Raw genomic sequence first — 21,107 nt, 5'->3', positions numbered from 1 at the left:
CAGAGTAGAGGTTCAATTTATCTTCTCGTCAGAATCCAAAAGATTTATTGCCCAACGTTGAACGTGAATTTATTTTTCGCATATTTTATACTCCGCTTCACTTGTGATGTTATATATTAATTCAGTTTAAAAAAAAATCCATTAAGTAAATTATTAATAGATATAGAAAAAATTCAATGGTGCGGTTGAGGTTTTTTTTGTCTTTAATTTTCTCACATCTATATACTAGTCCTACGACATTTAATTAGTACCGTGGTTTGATAAATATGATTTAAAAATACTATATTTTCATTGACGGCTGTTTTTTTTTTTATACATTTCTTAGCTTTTATGATAAATACCAAATTGACACACAATATTATTATGTCATCTTATGTAAAAGTACAGTGCAAAATGTTGTAAAAAATGTTTTAAAACCCTTTGACGAGCATATAATGTATAGACGTCGAACCCGGACCACTCGTAGATCATTTTCAAGGATTTTTTCTTATAGTTTAGTTTGCTTGTTCAAAATCGAAGAGAGTTGTCAGGAACACTCGAACCGTCGTTTTTCACCGTACCCTAATTTCCTCGTTTAAACGTTACATATGTGTATGTACAGACATTGGCCTCTCATAAGATAGTTCAAAACTTGGATTCCCGAAATAACGTCTATCCGTCTTCAAGTACAAAACATAATAATATAAAGGTGCAAACGGACTCGATTTTTCTTTTCTCGTCCGCACTTTGAACGCCGAAAGGTAAGTTAAGACGACCGATCGAATAGCTTTGACGGATTGGTTTTCGTCGAACTGAAATTAATTTTATTTGTAAACAGTTTTACCGACGTCATGTCAACAGAGTAGATGACAATAATAGTACAGGGTGATTCATCGAGGATAAGACGCTCATTCCCTATTGAAATAATTGCAGTATTGTTGCAATGTTATTTTACAATATTAGAAAATATTCAAATTTTTTTGCTTTAAAAATTTGTTTTACCGAGAGCTCTTACGACTTTTAAAACCTTAAACAATAACTTATACATTTAATTAACTATTTAAATTAAAAACGGTTTGCCGCGAATGTTGATTGATCGATAACCAGTTTGTACAATTACTTTTAGAGTTATTAATATTTTAAAGTAATTATCCACAACTGGTTGTCGACCAGTCGGAATTTTCGGCAAATTATTAAAAGTTTAATTTAAAATGTTAATTAAATTCGTAAGTAACCGTTTAAGTTTCAAAGTCGATGGATCTGTGAAAATTTTAAAATGTCTTATATTGTAAAATGAACTAAATCGTCTCTGAAAAAGGGAAACTACTTAGTTGCAACTATTTTAAGATAAAAAATTAGTGCCTTACGGTAAATGTATCACCCTGTATGTTATACTTAAGCTACTTGCTCGCAAGTTTTTCTTGGCACCACCGCGTACTCAAATTACAACCTCGTCAAAACCAAGCTTGGACAAGTACTAGTCAGTTCGGGAAACGCGTGTGGGTCAATTTGCGGTTATCGCATAACATTATAGGACTTCTATCCTATTCGGATTTATTGAGGTGTTCGCAACAAGCACTTTAAAACCCGGCAAAAGGTTTCCAAATTATACCCGATTGTGTTGTATCGTTAAATTAACATATTATCATACTATACATGGGGTTTTAAACGGGTTTACCGGCACTTACTCGGAGTCAGAACTAAGCGATGGTTCCAAGAAAACCTGCCATAGATAAAAACCAATTTTTCGGTTTACGCGACTCATGGTTTGTCTAAGATGAGAAAACTTATCTAAAATGCGTGCTGTTTTTGACCACCATAATGGATGTTCAAAATTAAAGGAGAAATGATATATTTATCAACAATATAGTCCCACCACTTGTGTGTGTGTGTTAAAACGCCAACGGACTTAAGATTTGTAAGCGGTAACGTATAAATTATCTTAACTTTAAATTAAGAATAATTGCTGACATTTTTGACTGGTCGATAATCAGTTTAGAACAAATCATTTTTAAGTTTAAAAAGTTTGTTAAATATATACGTTATTGTTTAGGATTGAAAAATCGATAGATCACTGAAAAAAAAAAATTTCTTTTATATAATATATAATTTTATAAAATAACTAAATTGTCTCTAAAAATAAAAACTACATAATTACAAAATAGGAGAAAATAAGATAAAATGAGTGGCATATCCTAAATAAATCACCATGTGTACAAAGATAAAAAGGTTTTAAGCACAACTCTAAGTATAAGTTGTATTTTGAATACACACTACATTACTGCCGTTGTGGTGTTTATATAATATACGTTATAGCATTAGGAATAAAAGAAAAATAGATTAATGGTATTTATGCAGAAGTCTACTATTTGCGATTAGTCATAAGTAAAAGTTGGGATTTATTCGAACTATTTGTTATTTAAATAAAATATCTGTTTATTTGAATAAACTACTACTACTACAACGATTCGAATACCTGACTTACAAATAATATAATTCAATTTTCCAGTAATTATTATATTTATGTTTCGATTAGCAGTTTATTCGGTTTGTTTCCGTTTATTTATTTAATTATATATTATCCACGTTCGTCGAATACCAAAAATAACTATACCTACCTAACTGCAGTGTTTCTTTTTCGTAGCAAGTATTCAATAAGCCGTCAAAAAATAAAAAATGTTTCTAAATAAAAAAGTAATTTTAAGATATTTTTTTGCTTTTATCATTTCCGCTTCGTGAACACGTAGGTTTATTTCATTTCCGGTGTTCGTTATCTAGACTTTCACTCTTGTGGAATGGTAATGAATGATGTTATGTAAAATGTACTTATTTCAATGTTAACCGAAGCTGTGAAAGTCGGGTTTAAAACTTTTTTTTTATATAGGACAAGTGAATATTGTATTGATTTCAAACAGTTTGACATATTTTTTTACTCACAGAGTACTGACGAAAATTAATTTTTCCGAAAAACAATCAGATGAGCAAGGTCGACTGAACCGAGCTTAAAGTCTATCATCAAGCCCTTGTCCATATAGTTATAACGATAACATGTCTATTAAATAATCGCACTTTAAATTTTCTCCATGATTTTCAGCACTTCTACCAGTTTTCGATAACAGATGAATAGACTCGCCTTCAACTAAAAACACAATTTTAAGCATCTATGCTGAAGACACATCCGTAATACAAAACAAACAAAGATTCCGACGGTGCAAGCTTTCACCTACAAACTCATTAGATATCATCTACCAGCTGATTCTCACAAAATGGAAAATCACAGCTGTTAACGAAACAAAGTCTGTTCATGTCACGTTCTCGCTTTGATTTCTTGATTATGCATCTGTCGCAATGTGAATACTCTATAAAGCGTCACTCCAGCCACAATGGTTATTACGGAATTGTACTTTGAGGTTCTGCGAGACTCTCGAACGAACAAAAAAATACAAGCCTTTCAAAATACATATGTACGCATAGTTACAGAAGCGAAAGCATTATGTTACAAACGTTTCTATGTCAAACTCAACAGCAACCCCAACAATTATTGACAGAATTGGCTTTGCACTCATCACCGGGAAACCAATACAGAGAACTTGACAATTAAAATTAAAATAAATTGTTCGTGTTAATTTATGAGAAAAAATAATTTTGTTAAAAAATAATTTAAAAATAACTCATTCTACTGAATGTATAAAATATCATACCCGGCAACATAAATACTTGCCGTGGCTGACGTTTGATGTATAATAGCTGTTATTACTTCATATTGTCCGACCTCGAGGCCCCAAACGCCGATATGTAGCGTAATTGCCTATACAAAATGCCGCGTTAACCGACAATAGGGGCAATAAAAGTTAAAAACTAATAATACTATTGTGCACGTTGTTAATTCAGACCGTATCACGGTGAACACACGTGATTGGTCAAACGGCAGCCAATAACATCATTAACGCCTTTGCCGCCGACCCGGCAACATTAAACTGAAGTCACTATGTAACGGATTCGCCAAAATAAGTGCTGCTGTAATTTTGGTACTCGTTCGCTAATGTTAAGTATATATTTTTGATATATTCAACAGGAGTTTAAAAACTAAAAATTATTTTGAATTTATCCATTTTTGTTTAATTTGTATGTGAAATAGTATTATTTAAATAGTTGGGTAACATCACATTTTTTACTAAAAAAAACCAAAAATATTTTTTGACGTATAATTCAGCTGATTTTGCAAAAATATATCAAAAATTCCTCTTTAATTTAGCTTTAATTTAGGGCTGCCGACGTTGCTTGGGATTTCGTAAAAATCGGGTTTAATGAAAATAATAATTGCTATTTTATTTTACCAATGTCGTTTATACTTTACCAGCAAACACTGTGTGTCTTTTACGCGAGGGAACGTTACCGCCAGAGGGAGAACGAATGCATTGAAACGAATAGAGAAAAGAAAAGGTTGATATTTTCCATGACGTTTCCCTTTGCCATTTGACAAAAGGGAAACCAAATAAAACCGACCGCGTGTGAGCGTCAACATACAGATAACACCGTTTGAGTGAATAAAGGCTTTATACATGGGATTTCCACCGGCGATTATACTGAGATAAAGCGCCATTTCACGAGTAATACAATTATTAAACAGTTCTTCACATAATGCATAATATAATACCCTTGAACGGCTAAGCAGTTTATTTATTTGTATGGTTTGTTGTTACATGCAATGTATAGAACTTATATAGTATTGATAATGAGATAACATATAATAAAATGTATAGTAGATACGAGTAACAGTAGTTAAATATTCAGCTTTTGCTAATCAGTCAACGGGCGTTTCGATATCACCTTAGTTGGGTAAAATTTAATTAAATAACCTTTTATTAAAAAAAAAGCCAGTAAGATTAGTCTAAAGAACGTTCCGTAGAAATTTGTAGCTAATTCGATTATTTAATCAAAAAAGTAATTGCGCAAATTTTAACTTGAAAAATGTGTATATTTTTAGTGTGTTTTTCTTGATTTGAAGGGGAAGAAATGAACTGTTCAAATGTTCAACTCAATTTGAAGTACTAGAAACATTTTCTGGTACAATTTATGATTTCATTTGCCACATGTAGAAATCGGTTTAGTGAATCAGGCGATATCGTGGGTCCAGCCATAAAAACAAAAACCCTAGTAGTATTAATTTTATTTTGTTCATGAATAAAAAAAAAATACATTCTAATATAATAATTATGCAAAACAAATTTCTGGAACTTAACGTCTTAGACGAGCAGTTTTAATTCGCTGTCGTGTTCTCGAATCGAATAATAATAACCAGACTAAATTTAAAGCTTTAAGTTCCACGAATCGTTAAACGTTAATGTAGGATAAGTAATTTAATTGTTTAATATTCTTTTCTTGTTGTCTTAAGATGTCTCAATTCATTATTCAAATCATTATGGTAATTTCAATCGGTTTTTATCGAACAATTTTGATTTTACATAGGACATTATTTGAATTTGTATTCGTTTGAATACAATTTAAATTATTTTGACATGATAATGATTTAGGCTAGAAGAAAATTCGTGAGATTTTCTTTAACATTTTTTGCGTCATGCTTAATTCTCATTACTCGTTTACTCATTTGATCGATTTATTTACTCGTTTTTTTATATTTGTTTTTGTTTTTTTACAATGTTTTAATTAGTCAATTTATTTATTTTTTAGCACGTGTACTCGGTTTTTTTACTTATTTACTTAATTGAATACTAGATTTGTTTCCTCGTTTACTCAATTAATTTGCTTATTACTATGTTTTTTTATTAACAAAATCCAAAAAAAATGTCATGCATCTATATGTTTTGCTTCAGCTCAAAATCACAATTTCTTTTTAAAATTTCACTTTTATAATATTTTTCTAGTTATACCCTACGCCGAGGTCACTTTCACAGTCTACTCAAAAAAACGTCGGTTGTTCATAGACGTATGTTCTAACAGAAAATTTTTTTTTAATATTCATTTAAAGAAGGTGAAAATATCACGCCGGTAAAACGTTATTTACCGTTATCCGGTTATGTTCAAAGGCCAGAAATACGGCAAAGGACAATCCTTATTGTGGCCGTGTGTCATCTGTACGAATAATACAGTGACAGCACTTGTGTAACCGCACACCGTTGTTCTCTTATAACCTAACCTACACTCAGTAATCTTGTTCGAGACAGGACGATTGGGTAGCCCACAAGTTATGCCGTCGTTTTTCAATGATACCGTAATACTACACTGCCGGGTAAAGTTTCAAAGGGCGAAAATATTTATGTCATTTTTTTTCGGAAAATTTCAAAGAAGATGATTTTACTTTGATACACTTTAAAATACCGCGTAATTTAAAACCTGTTATAAGTATTTATTATCAGTGTTGTTCACATTCAGTTTTACCTTCTAGATAAGGTAAAGATAATTTCATAAAATTGTTTTCATACAATGTATATTTTTTTCAGAATAAACGAAGATGAAAAAATATAGGTTGTAAATGTACAGCTCGATCGCTGAACAAAAATTAATAAAATGAATTAATGTTAGTACAGTTTAAAAGTTTAATACGAAATAAAAGGATATAATTGTTATTTTTTTTTAATATTTTGCCTTGCTTTTTCGATATTAAAATGGCTGAACTAGTACAAGCGTTAAGATGTTTACATCAATAATTGCGGTGGCTGTACTAAATATCAATTATTTAAACAATCGACTCTTTATTTGGTTGATAGTTTGACAAAAAAAAACACACACATTTTATAATATCATTAAAAATGTAATTTATTTTATCAAAATACCGGCACTGCCCAAAAAGGATAACTATATAAAGAATTTGTTTTCCATTTTAAATACGTGTAATTTATGAATAAGATACATTCCAAAATGATTCCTGTAGTGATAATTGTGAGATTTCGTAAGACCGGTATGCAAATAATAATATTGTAAAACAAACAAAACAGTATGGTAATTTGTACAAAGCACCGTAAACTGAAGATTATTTGATATCTTTAACATTAAATAGCTATGCAACGTCTACGTAAGAATCCATCTTGGGATTTTCGCTTCAAAAGGATAAATTTCTGAATATTTATCAGCGCCGCGCCGAAGAAATTTCCAGATAACGACTGAAATGTCGCATTTTGAAAATACAAAATTTAGAAGCAGTATATATTAGAATGGTGTATTTGGTTTTAATTTTTTTTTGTCTCGCGCTATTTTTATAAACCACTGAATCAATTCCTTTTGTAGCATGGCTATGGATCAGAAAGGCATTTTATTGGGCGAAACATTTTTTTATGTTCAGCCTGTCTCCTTCAAAATCGAGAAAAACATCCAAGAAATGGATAAAATATTATTATTATTCAACTTAAATCAACGTTTTTTGTGCCATAACTTTCTTAAAAATAGCCGATTTAGATCCAAGATTGTATAGAATATTTTAACATAAATATGTTATTGGGCTGGATGCAAGAAATTTCATGTTGTCATTTTTCCGATATATTTTCACTGTCAGTTAGAGATAAGAGATTAGAAATAAAGATAAGATATAACATATCCCAGATTAAATGTTTTTTACATGGAACGGAGAAAATAATTAAATTTTTTTAGACATAGTAGGTATCGATCTGACGAACCAAAAAATAAATAAACCTCTATAGATTTTTAAGAAAACCGTAGATGTTATAGCCCCACCTGGGTCTACCTTTAATCCAATTTTTGGATCGTCTGTCCTAAAACTTCCCTTGAAGAAGGAAAATAAAGAAAAGCTTTCCACCCCATAACAATTTGGAAATAACTCGACTATTAAAAAATAAGGATTTTATTAGTATTTTCTTTGTGTACTGTGATTGTGTGTTAAAAATTCCAATGAAACTGACATTCCAATGAAATACGAACGACGTTTTATTGCAAGTCGGTAAGAAATAGTTTGCAAATCGACCGTCATGCAGGCGTTAAACTTATTACCATTTTCCTTTTGTATAAATGTATATAAATACAAAAACAAATATATACATTTTTCTTTAGGCTTTTGGAACCATTTAGACTGGTAATTTATAAATGTATTTCCATAAATCGGCTGGTGTTGCTGTGGAAGGCGCTAACCGCCAGACAATAAATTATGTTTAAATACACAAACCCTCGAAAAAAGCCTGAAAATTTGGCCGGTAAATAACCAAACCGGGTCTGGATATCGGTTTCTTATTTCCATTACTGTTAACTAAATTGCACAGCGGTATGCAATATAACAGTTTTCCACCACGTTGAAATCTTAAAAGAAGTTTTACTACAACAACGGGATTCACTTATCTCCCGTCTCGTCGAAAATAAAACAAAATATAACTCCTACATTTTAAAGAGCCAATTAACATTTTTACCTGGCAAATAATGTAGTTTTGAATGGGCACCGGCCAAAATTGACTAAATCTATTTCCGTTGGGCCAAAGAAAACTATACCAGAAAACAAATACTAGTAATGTTAATCGAATAATATTGTAAGCCTATTTTTTACTAATTAGCGGGCAGCCTAGAGCGCTACACTGGCTGGCTCGCTCGTGTTCCTACTTCCGTTTAAAGGGTTTAAACCATTTAAGAGTAAACTAAATAACAAGTTTAAAATTCTTTAATTTTTAAAAATCGTATATTATCATTTGTTTGAATTCTCATTACATTATTTAATTTAGAACTATACACAGGTAACGTCAACAATATTTACATGACATGTGCACGGTAATAACACTGTGTATATATTATTATAAATTATAATATAATTTGCTGCTCGGCTTGTTGACGATAACATTCAGGAAACGATGTTGATTAAAACATTAGGGCTTCCATGTTTTTGTTGACTGTTGTCAAAATTTCCGTAATAGGTATTTTAGGAAATGTTGTCGACTGGGTTTATCTTAATAAAGGCAGTTGTTTTTACAAGTTATGTACAATGTAAATATAGTCTGTTATACATAAATTGAACAATTTCGTATTAATCAATTAGAGTGCATAAAATTATCAAAGAAGATATTGTTCTCTTAACATTTTTTATGATAAATTTTACTTGTATTCTCACAAAAAGTAGGTATGTTTTTTAACTACGAAATTAATGGCACATTTTAATTATTAGGCTCTTGTATAAAAAATTAATCAATCTCCAAAACGAAAAATATTAAAATAATAAAAATAATGGCAAAAGTTAAAAGTTTGGAACTTTATTTTCAAACTTTGGACGAAGTTTTTACGTAGACTTATTTTTTCATTGGATTATTTTGTACGAATTATTTTAAGCCGGATCTATAGCACAATAATTATAAATAAAATAAATATTTTTTGGAAATATATCTTTTGGTTGTAATACGCAAAAAACTGTTGGTATTTGTAAATTTCCATCTTTATTTGATTTGCTTAAATAGTCAATTGAAATGAATTTAATTTAATTTTTTTAATTTTAGCTTCGATCCGTCACTAAGAAGGTATTGTTTTTTAAATTATATTTATTTTAAAATGTATTTTGTGACTACGCCCACAATATCCTTTAAACCACTATACCGATTTCTTCATGTAGCAACTCTATATATCAGAAAATGTAAAAAATTAAAATCACAAAAAGAAAATCACCTTTTCATATTCAAAAATCAAGAAAGCACAAAAGAACGTACATAAATAATGTTCTTGAGTCAATATAGGCTTGACATGACGTGCAATTTATCCATTGAAATATTTTAGTATTGTAAATATTATTTTATAACACTTTACACACCGCATTTTTATTAGTAATATTAGTAACAAACCATAAACCGCAAACAAACCATATTTGTAAATTGTAATCATAATGTTCTTCAAGTAATGGCAATTTGCTTAAAATTGTTTTTTCTATATAACATTAACACATTATGTAAAACGAAAATATCGTTTTAAATGATTCAAACTGTCGAAGTAACATTTTTAAAGAGAATAAAATAAGATAGCCAAACTTGATAAAGTCTAATTTTCAGTTTTTAAGGTTTTGACTTTCAGGTGAAATTTCTAAAATTAGTAAAAAACCAAAATGTGATAAACGGATATGTCTTGAATGCAATAAAAACGTTACTCGAAGACAGAAAAATTGATTATAACTATAGATTAGAATGACCCAATCACAAGTAATATAGAATCTAATTTGCGCAAGACATCTATATCTATATCTTCACTAGTAATTTTCATTCTGTTGGCTAGAACGGACGTTTTAATTAAACAAAGTATTTTCATACAAAAAAAAATATATATTTTGCCGCCCGGTTTAATAACTTGTTTTTTTCCAGAGATTAAATCCGGTTCACATTTTTTTTTTATTAAAGTTTTATAATCTCATATTATATACGCTAATTTTATCGCGTGACCGTATAATTCCTTTATATAATTTTTAGTTTATCCCATTTAAGGCAACCGCATAAAATTAAAATAGTCAATTAAATTTCAACGTACTTCTTCATAGCTTAGTATAAAAACCTATCAAGTTTTATTATTTTAAATTATGTAATTTAACATGTTACCGGTCGTTTAAAGAAGGTATGCCGTATAGTATATCGAAATATATCAATTTTTTTTTTTACTTATTTCCAATTTTGTTCTCAGGATTTTTCTAGCACGTCTAGTCGTTATTAAAATTGCCTATTTTTTTCGCGAGTATAAATTATATCTAAAAATTCTACTTTAATTTAACATACATGACATTTTAATTATGATAGGTATATTAACTCTAGTGGTTCCGGTGAGTTTATATTGCAATAAGTCGTTGAAGAAAAACAATATTCCCGGTTGTTTGTTCGATTGAAAATAAAAGTGTCAAATGGATTTCCAAAAAGCTTTGTTGTAAAAACTATGGCGAGGGAAATTATTTATGGGCTACTGCCCGACAGAATATATGCAAAACTTGATTTTTACACAGATTTCCGTCAGATTGAAACGTTGTTGTTTGTCATAAACCAGTCAAGAGACAGACCTAACGTTCCGGTCCGTAATAAAATATGTCAAAAAACTAATAAATAATGCACTCGAAACATGGGCACAGGTATAACGTTGAACATTGTTACAATTTCCTTCGTTGGGTACGTTTTATTTTATATTAAAACGTACGGAAAAGGTATCTGTGAACATTTTATCAAATCAATAGGAACGGATTTCTTTTAAAATGTCAAATAAAACAAAATTACTACTGGAAATAGTCAAATTCAAAAAGTTTTATTTTTATATTAATACCACCTCTTTAACTACACTGTGATTTGTATAATATGTTGACCATTTGTTATTAATAAACTTTTACAACGGTGTATTAATAAAGAAAATCGCGTTAAAATGCTACAATACAAAAAAATAACAATATTAAAAATTTAATTAAGTTACTCAGGATTATACACGTAATCGTTTAAGTTTCAAAGTCGTTTGAGCCTAGACATTACTAAAAAAAGTAAATATTTATAATTTTTTAAAATGACATGAACAAAAGTGTTTTTAAAAAGAAAAACTACTAAATTGCAATTTTGTTAAAACATTTGTTTATGTCATATTATGCCCATATATGAGTCTTTGCGGACACTTACATTTCGTCAGCGTGAAGTTGACTTCAAATATTCTGAACAACTTTTATGAAATAGAAAATATATTCCAGTCTCGTGCACTATAAAAGTTATAAAAGAATCGTCGTTGGAAAAACTTTGGACTTTCCATGAAAAATGTTTACAAGATTGACGCTGTTTCGTTGTACGCATTGAAAGTAATAATATACTATTGCTCGTCGACTGTGGCGAAGATGCGCAAAAAAAAAATCTAGAGTTTCACCACAAACATTAAACCGTCTACGAGTTGTTAGCAACGGTATTAGGAATTCTTATTGTAAAACTATGTTGGTAGCTTTTTTTTTTTGGGGTATCATTTTCGCGTCTGGACCGATTTATGTTGTGGTCGTTAGCCGACCCTTTTGTGTGCGTTCCCAACGGTTAAACGATCTACCGTATTTCCATCTTATTTATTTTTTTTTTTTACTTATTTTTAATTTAAATAACCCCCATCGAAGTACAGTCGATACGTTACGAATACAGTCGTTAAGTATTTGCATTATATATACAGAGTGATGGGTAACTACGGCCAATACCTTAGAAGATATCGTTCTTTTTTAAATTTTATATTTTTATAGTTGATAGTTCAATCAATTTTGGTATATTTTCCAAAATAATAATCCCCAATTCCTTATGTGTGAAGACTCTATGTACTTAAATTTTTTAAATGGTAAGTAAGATTTGGAAAGTTAAATTTGCAATTATTAAAAAAAAAGGATACATAACAGTATTTGTAAAAAAAACACATATTTTGTCCTCCCGGTTTTTTACTACCTACCAAAATGTTATCCAAAATGGAAAATGTGTTGTGAGAAAAAAATCTTATTCGGTTTTTATACTTGGCAGAGCGTCAGACCGTGAACCGTTGTATGCGAGATATATTTCGTTTGTAACGTGCCCGGCATGTTGATATGATGTCGGGCTATACTGAAATATATAATATAATGTTTGTGAAAAATATAACTCAACTTATCATAATATGCAGTGTGAATGATGACGACCAGATAGGTAAATTCACTTTAATTTTTTTTTTAACCATCTTCGGTTACAAAATCATTTTTACCAATCCACAGTGGTCGCAATTACTTTTTAAGCGCACAATATTATTATTATTATTATAATTAGTATCATACATTTGTTTTAAATAAACATAAAATAATACTACTTTATGGTTAAACAGCAATATATGTCAGATAAAATAAACCAGTTTATCTTATTTCTTATTACTGCAATACACGCAGAGTAATTGATTAACGATAACCCGGTAAATATCTTAAAAGACATGAGGTTTATTTCTTTTAGTCAAAATTTGCAGAAATTTATTCCTAATTTAAAATGTTAAACGTTAATAAAATAAAAAGGCGTTACCGTTTCAAAACCTTAAGTTCAGGTACCAAAGTCTTATGTATTAAGATGCGTGAGGTTATATTATTGAAAAATAAATCAAAATTGACTAACTATTACCCGTTAAAGTTAATATCCGCTTACATATTGACTGGGTCATAGTTAATCAATCAAACCAAACCAAAGGTTATGTGGACTTAGATTACTTTTGCCATCCTGAATTTTAATAGGGACCACTCTGCGACGTCGAATTAATAATTATCTCGATCGTCTTAATCGATATTGTTATTATTGGGTATTATTATTATTAAGAACAACCCGCAGACTATACCACTCGAGTAATACATACACAAGCAGGCCAATCGTTTGCACGCTAAAGGCGTATGAGCTGCGGTTATCTGGCATGCCATTCATAAATCATCAGCCCCCGGTGCCGGTTCGCTCTGCCATAGTAGGTACACCATACACGAGCCATATATCTATATCAGGACCACACGTGAACGTGATCGGGACGTGAAAATATTATATATCGTCGATGAAAACATGTGAAGTGGGTAAAAGTAATAGGAAGACCATCCTGCCGGGGCGAAAGGTCGGTACCGTGGCCGTAGGCCATGGGTAAAAATAAAATTGACGGATTTTTCCCGTCAAATTTATTATTATTTACAATCCTAATAATTTATTTTTATTGTTATTATTTTTTTTATCCTTAACGCATCGCTCTACGAATATATAGGGATTTAATCATTTTATTACCATCTAAATATTTGGACAAAAGCTTTTTTTTAATAAGATTTTTTTTTTGTTTTACTGTCAATTTCTTCGAATAATGTTGGTTTTATTTTTTTTTAATTTCTATCCCAGAAAGCCTAATATTACCGCTGTCGAGTCTGAGAGATCGGTCAACGCCCGGGACTTCCCTTGAATGATCGATGACTCGTTTTTTACACCCGTACCGCCATTCGACCCTGCACACTTTTTTAACGCTATTCCGGTGCGTCTGTCCGGTCCGGCGTTGTCTCCTTTACCCCATGCTCATGCATAATGCGCCGTTTCCGTTTTGTAGGTGGCCGCGATTCGGAGTTGTTAAATCGACCTTCCGGATGCCGAACAATCCGTTCACCGTGGAAGCTATACGGGAAGCGACAGACGACGAGATCGGGTTACAATAAATATATTATTATATATTGTACACGAAAGGCACGCGCTGTTTTCGTACGTGTTTATTGGCCCGGGATAAGAGAGACGAAGAAGGCGTGTACGGCCGGAACTCTGTGTGTACAGGGTGATTGGTTAACTATGACCCAGTCAGTACCTCTAGGTACAATATGAGTATAAGCTGAGAGAAAAATACAAACAAAAAAAAAAGAAACACAAGCACCTCGATGAAAACAGCCACCCATTGATGGTACCTCCTGTGTTTGTTTTTATTTATGTAGCAGGGTTATATTTTGAAAGACTTTTTTTGATTTTAGAATTCTCCAATAAATGGAGGCCGTAGGTGCAGATCGGTTTAAAAAAATATTTTTACATGAGTAATTTAATATTTAAGCTTGTGTGTATACAACAATATACATAACATAAACACTACTTATTAACGAATAAGTAGTGTTCATAACGTACGTAGGCGGGAGTTTAGTCGAAGTCTTTGGCCTGGATATGGTGACCGCAGTTGAGTCGACGGTCGAGTGTCAGCCCGAGATATTTTATAGACGGGGTTGTTGGAATTTGGGTGCCATAGAGAGTTACATCCGGACAATGCGCTAAGGAGGGATTCGGTTTAATTGACTTTAAACCGCCACGTTTTATACCAATCTTCCATAAGAGAAAGATGGTTCTGTAGTTCGGTGGAAGTTATCAAAGGATCTGCGCTTGTTTATTTGTATTATAACCTAACAAGAAGCATACATGTTGTATAGAACGGAAGAGAAAATGCCTCTCTGTGCAACACCAGCTCTGATACTCGTTATATCAGATTAAGTTGTATTTCAAATTATTCTTTTCTAGTAGCTAGTTCGCAAAATAATAATTATACAAGTATGATAAAGGACAATTTAAAAATGTCTAATATTAAAGTTATTGACTGGACTATAGTTGACCACTCACCCTGTATAACTCATCTACACCATCAATACCCATTCGAGCACTTTGTTCGGGGTTAAGACTAGAGGATCAATCGTAGTCGGCACGTGCTCCGAAATAGGTTTCGATTACGTTTTTCACTGCACTATCAAATACGAAAACTTTTGTTTCAGTTTTTGTTTTCTTCAAAGCGACAGCTATTAAACAAGTAACGAAACGATAAAAGATAAGAGAAAAAGCCAGCACAGTAGTGTCGGGCACATAGTGACAAAACTTTGGGAATTATTATAACTCGATGAAATCACTACCAGATAAAAACGCTTCGATGTGACTCTGTTCGAACATTAAATTTCGTTCAAAATCCTTGTAAAGGCAACCATGCGTTACACGTTATGTATAGGAGGAACACATTACATTTAGTCGAATTTTTAGACCTTAATATACACAATTCACGAAATAAGCAAACATCACAAATCCTTTTTATAATTTCATTAATTGGTTCTATTTACAACTATTCAAATTAAATACTTACCTATTGTTAAAAATTTGAAGTTAAATGTATAATTGATAAATTGTACACATACCACGTGTGTTTAACGTGTGGCCATAATGCAAATATTATTATTCATTATGGCGATATGAATAAAAAACAATATCAACTGTTATTGCTGTCCCTGTAAAGTATATAGGTGTGTTATTTTATAACCAAGCCGTGTGCCATAGTAATATTTTATATATTATGTAATAAACACTATTGTAGTTATTTATAGTAGAAACACTGCAGAATGCGTTGAAATAAAACTGCTAATAACAATAAATCAACCTTATTTCGAGCAAAAAAAAACGCAAACAAGTAGCTGTAAAACTAACCGGAAAAGAGAAAAAACAATTTTTAAAAGTCGTGTAAGGGCGCACACACTCTCATAACGCACAAATGAATTATTAAATTTGTATTTTTTTTTTACATAATACAATTAAAGTACAATACAATATATCGAGATTATATTATTGTACATACATTGTACAATAAAATTAGAGTCTTATTTTATTTTATTTAGTTGGTACTTATCAAACGCCAAAGACAACGTGTAGGATTATATGATAAACAAATTGTACATTAATTACACCGTACTTACAATACGATTTTGAAACAATAACCCATTCATATAAATTTGGTCTAGAATTTCTCTAGAACGTATAATTATGTTTTAAATCGTCTCCAAAATTGTAAAAAACCACATTTGTTAGTAATTTCATCGTGTGTACTACTTGTAAATAATTATCTAAAATGTATTTCAAATAGGTAGAATTCATTTTTTTTATTTGCTGAACTAAAAACCAATTTAAGAATAATTAATTAAACATTTTTAGTTTGTTTTATACACATAATGGTCGGCTCCATAGTTTTAAAATATTATCATGTTAAAATAGATTACGAAAACGAGGCAATGTAATAACATTGTCTTATAAAATTATTATTGGTACGGTCGAACCGGGATATTTCGCTGTCGCCGGTGGGCTCTAATTCATGAAAAAACCATTTGAGCCATCGTAAAGCTATAATATATTCCACTAAAAAAACAAAAAAAAAACAAAGTTCCCCTACATTTTTAAAACAGCGAGCCAAAAAAGAAAAACATAAAGGATTTAACTCCAATGCGGTTTTCTATTGTAAGTAATTATAGTAAATATAGTAATTTTGAGCTAGTAACGTAGTAGTACAATAATGTTTTTAGGCTTTGTCGGGGGTAAACAAATCTATCGAAAAAATCGAATAAACAAGTAAATAAATTGAGTGAACGAGTAAACAACAAATTTATTAAACGAATTCATAAATCGAGATAATTGTATTGTCGATAAAGATTGCGTTGAACCGACAGAGATGAACATGCTAAAACCCGAAGTACCCGAAAAACTAAATCAGAAATACACCCAAGCCGTCGGGTCCGGTCGACAGCAGAACTGTTAACAACATAAACTACAAAAAAAAAACTCTTTTGTAATACTCGTTAACATCGGCGCAGTGACGTTTTCAAAAAGGCAATTCGCGGTTTGACACTTTCCGCATTTCAGCTTCGCAGTTACCATAGTATGAATTCAAATCGCAAACGAGAAAATATTCAACTCTAGTGCAATTTTCTATTGTAAAACGAGCGTTGGTCGCTTCGTCGTCGGCGTAGAATACATATGATTATAGAAGAAATTTGCGTTTGAAATGTATGCAAATCGCGTTAGCAAAAAAATACAACTTCTTTTCATATAAAAAAAAATAATAATAAAGTACGCGACAAATAATAAAAAAAAAAGCCTAGCGAATAACGTCAACTTTATTGGATATAGTGCAAAATATACATAAAAAATGTTATTATTAAAATGTTATGCGAGAGGCTCTAAAGCTAATAATAATATATATGATAATAATATGTATGGTTATTTCTTTTTCTTTTAAAAATACCGTCTTTTTCAACGTGCTAGGTAGTGTGTTTTGTATGAAAAACAAAAGAATTTCAAGACTTACAAAATACAACTATTTATTCGACAATATATTTGGTTAAAGGTAAAGTCCTACTACAAGCTGTGCTTATTAGGTATAAATTTATCACATTAATATAATGTATGTTTGTATTGTTGTTGTTGTTGACAAATAACAAATGATTACTATTACAATTGTCATTATTAAAGTGATACTTTTGGATTTAAAAAACCGGCTAAGTCTCTCGTTTACCGATTTACACAGCCTTACGGTTATTAAATTGTCTGTCTAGACGTTTTCGAGCGTGATTAAACTCCAAGTATTTATTTCATAATAACCATTATTTACCTTGGTTGTGGAAGGGAAAATTGTCTTTCTCCACTTGAAAACCCGGTAATTTTACAGAGCCATAGCTGTGATAAGTTAAGATTATTTCTACATGGACGCAATATAAAATCAAAAATATAAATTAAACATTGAAACAAAAAACAAAAGTGTTCAAAACATACTTATGGGTATTTTATAACCATATTATTGAGATGAATTTAATAATATTTCAAAATTGAAATTTTTAAAATATATGCGGGGGAAAAAAATCAAAATCCATCAAACGAATATATTTGAATAAAATATAAGGCCCCAAGACGTTTTGCTGAAGAAAAAACTTGGTCGATGGCCGAGGTCATAATAATATATCATTTGGAATTTATGTACATTATTATTGTTATTATTCTTATAACAAAATAAATGTGATTATATGATATATATATATATATATATATATATAATATATATATATATATACTCAAAGTAATATAGAATACACCTATATTAAATTATATACATGTATTCTATATGCTTTTGTATTTCATATAACCGAGTTAAAGTGATTTATGGCACCGAGTTCGGTCACATTTATTGCATGATATTTTTTATGTTATTTTATCAAACAGTCGCATTGTACTTACCAGACGGACTTGGAAAACGTTCAGGTTCCGCGTGTGACTCTTATGTGTATTATTTGCGATCAATACGTCATTAGGACTGGGTATGCTAAAAACAAACAACAAATTGTTATATTAGCGATGGCGGTCTTATAATTTTCTTTTTTCCATATTACAATCAAAGCGGTGAACCGAACGCGGTTTTATTACCCTATGAACATGTAAGTTTTAAATGGAACAAAAGTCACAAAGGCTTGGCGCACAATCGCCGTGCTTTTTCAGTTGTCTTTTGTTTTCATACATTCTGATGGGAAATGTAGCGAAACTGATTTTTTCAAAAAACATGTTTTAATAGTAATGGAGCTTAAGCAGCCCGTGTATAGTCATCTCTGGTTCCTCCTAGGGAGAAGATTTTCATAGCAGTCAATTTAATCACTCGAGGCTATCTAAACCGTCTAACTATTTATAAGTTTCCGTATAAACTTATCTCTGCCAGTTCAGGTTAACACATTTATGATGTTCTGCGACAAACGAACAAAAATGTTGCCCAGAATGAATGATGAACATATAAGAAGAGAGAAAATTTCTATATCGTTATCGTTATTACAGTGAACAATTCACCTCTGTCTCGAAATCCTTTGGCATGCTTACGAGGCACTGTCACGTTTTTATTATGATAATACCCCTATTTTTTTATCCAGGGTTAGTACGATAAAGGTCTGTCCCGGTTTATCGGTCCCCCGAGATAACGCCGCGAACGATCCGCTAAATAAGTCGTAATACAACTAATAAATATCAGCCAAAGTAGAACATCGACTTTCAAATAGTTTCCATAAGACGAAGCTTGTACGATTTTGCTTTGAAAAACCATGTAATCGTGTACATCATGTTTAGAAGCGGGCACGGTGATTCGCATAAGGTTTTACAGATGCCGATGCTTGACTAGACAATTATAATAAAATATTCATGATAATCTTTTATCTCGTCTAAAGATATTTTTTGTAAAAATTATCCAAAGCGTTTTCTTAAGTAAAAAATTCCATTATCTAGAGTGAAATTATTTTTATAGTATTTATCTAAATACATTGACTTTGTTTGTTTATAAAATGTTTTTAAATATATTTTATACTATTTCGATCAAAAATAAGTTTTAACATGATAATATTTTTGGACCGGTAGTCGACCAAGAAAGTGCGTGAGGTTTTTCGCAAAATATTTTTCGTGTTATGCTTCACTTATTTATTTGTTATACTCAATTAACTTAATAGTTTACTCGATTCATTATTACGTTCCCGAATTAGCTGACTTCCAGAGTTAGCGAATATAAACGGTTGGCTTCGATCGAATTAGTAACTCCGCATTTGAAAATCGGATTAAGAATATCTCGTAGAGTTAAAAATGCATATCAATAGTTAATGCTAAGTAGAAACCTAATTCGATTTATGACGAATAAATCGAATAATAAAGTTGTTCATGAATGAAAACACGGTTGGTAATTCTTTAATTCGGTTTCTACTTATTAAATCCTTGCATACAAACCGAATTATTAAAACGGATAAGAGTAATGCGCATTCCACTAATTCGGGTTTAGTTATGCATGTAAATAAGGTAAATTAACTCATTTACTAATTTTTTTTTCTCTGTTTATTCATTAATTCAATTTATTTATACTAATTTAGTCAATTAATTTATCCGTCGTTTATTCGATTTATTTAAAAAACCCTAAAATTATGAACACACTTCTACATTCTTTACTTCTTCTACAGTCTTAACATCTTAACATTTTTTAAGTTGGTCGACTTCATAGCTGTGGCAATTTCTATGGTCATTTAATACTAATTCTTTCGTTTTATTACAAATATTACATAGCCTGCGCACTATTAAATATTTTATAAATAAACATGATAGATACATCGTATGAATTTGTTTTCTGTAATTCGTATCTTTTTTCGTACTTTCTAGTTTATTTGTTTTTAGATTATAGAAGTAAATTTGAAGCTTAAATGTGTGGTTGAAACTGGTTTTTAAGTATTTTTTAGGGTAGATTAAGTTATAATAATACTACATGTTATATAAATAATATAATCTACACAAGTAAAGAAAGTTTCCACCCCTCTGGGGGCAAAGGGTTTTTGATATTTTTTTGTTTACTAACGTATAATATCGATATTACTATATCTAAAGAATATTCTATAGAATCTCAAAACTAATTGGACTATTTATAAAAAAAAAGTTATAGCACGCCGTAGTATTAGGTTGAAAAATATGTTACTTTTTTTTAATTTGAAGGAACCTTGGAAATTGCCGGCCCGATAAAGTATCTTTTAGCGTTTATTTAAAAATATTCAGATGAGCAATGCTTTACACAAGGACGGCGAGCGATATCTGCGAGTTTCCCGCCGTCGACAAAGGTACCCTCGTCATAGGTTACCAGTCCGCCCCTCCATAGACTATGAAGAGGGTACCTCTGTTGACGGCGGGAATCCCCATGAAATCGGTCGCCGCTTTTGTATCTTTAGACTTGTATGCAATGGTGGAATCGGTTTAGGTTTTTTTTTTATACAGTATGTATATATATATACATTTCGGCGTTAGAGACACTTGGCCCGGACGAAAAGAGCGCGAATCCAATTATTTATCACAGCGAAATGTCACGACGGCGCCGGACAAGCCGAGTTTGCCGTTTTAACGACACATAAATAC

The 21,107-nt window shown here is 31.0% G+C and overlaps 1 protein-coding gene across 1 annotated transcript in view; it reads right to left on the bottom strand.

Annotated features, from left to right (window-relative positions):
- The window catches only part of LOC126847402 (glutamate receptor ionotropic, NMDA 2B), a 207,444-nt gene that overhangs the window by 144,664 nt on the left and 41,673 nt on the right, over positions 1-21,107 (bottom strand). The window contains exon 2 of the mRNA XM_050587597.1: positions 18,429-18,513. The gene's annotated coding sequence lies outside the window, so the exon portion shown is untranslated. The remainder of the gene's footprint in view (positions 1-18,428; positions 18,514-21,107) is intronic.

This window comes from Adelges cooleyi, unplaced genomic scaffold, assembly GCF_023614345.1.
Source record: "Adelges cooleyi isolate 19-005CV unplaced genomic scaffold, UGA_ACOO_1.1 ACOO_flye_CR_arks_rails_tigmint_CR_PRNA_108, whole genome shotgun sequence".
In the NCBI taxonomy this organism is placed as follows: Eukaryota; Metazoa; Arthropoda; class Insecta; order Hemiptera; family Adelgidae; genus Adelges; species Adelges cooleyi.
This window is presented reverse-complemented; position numbering and strand designations above follow the sequence as displayed.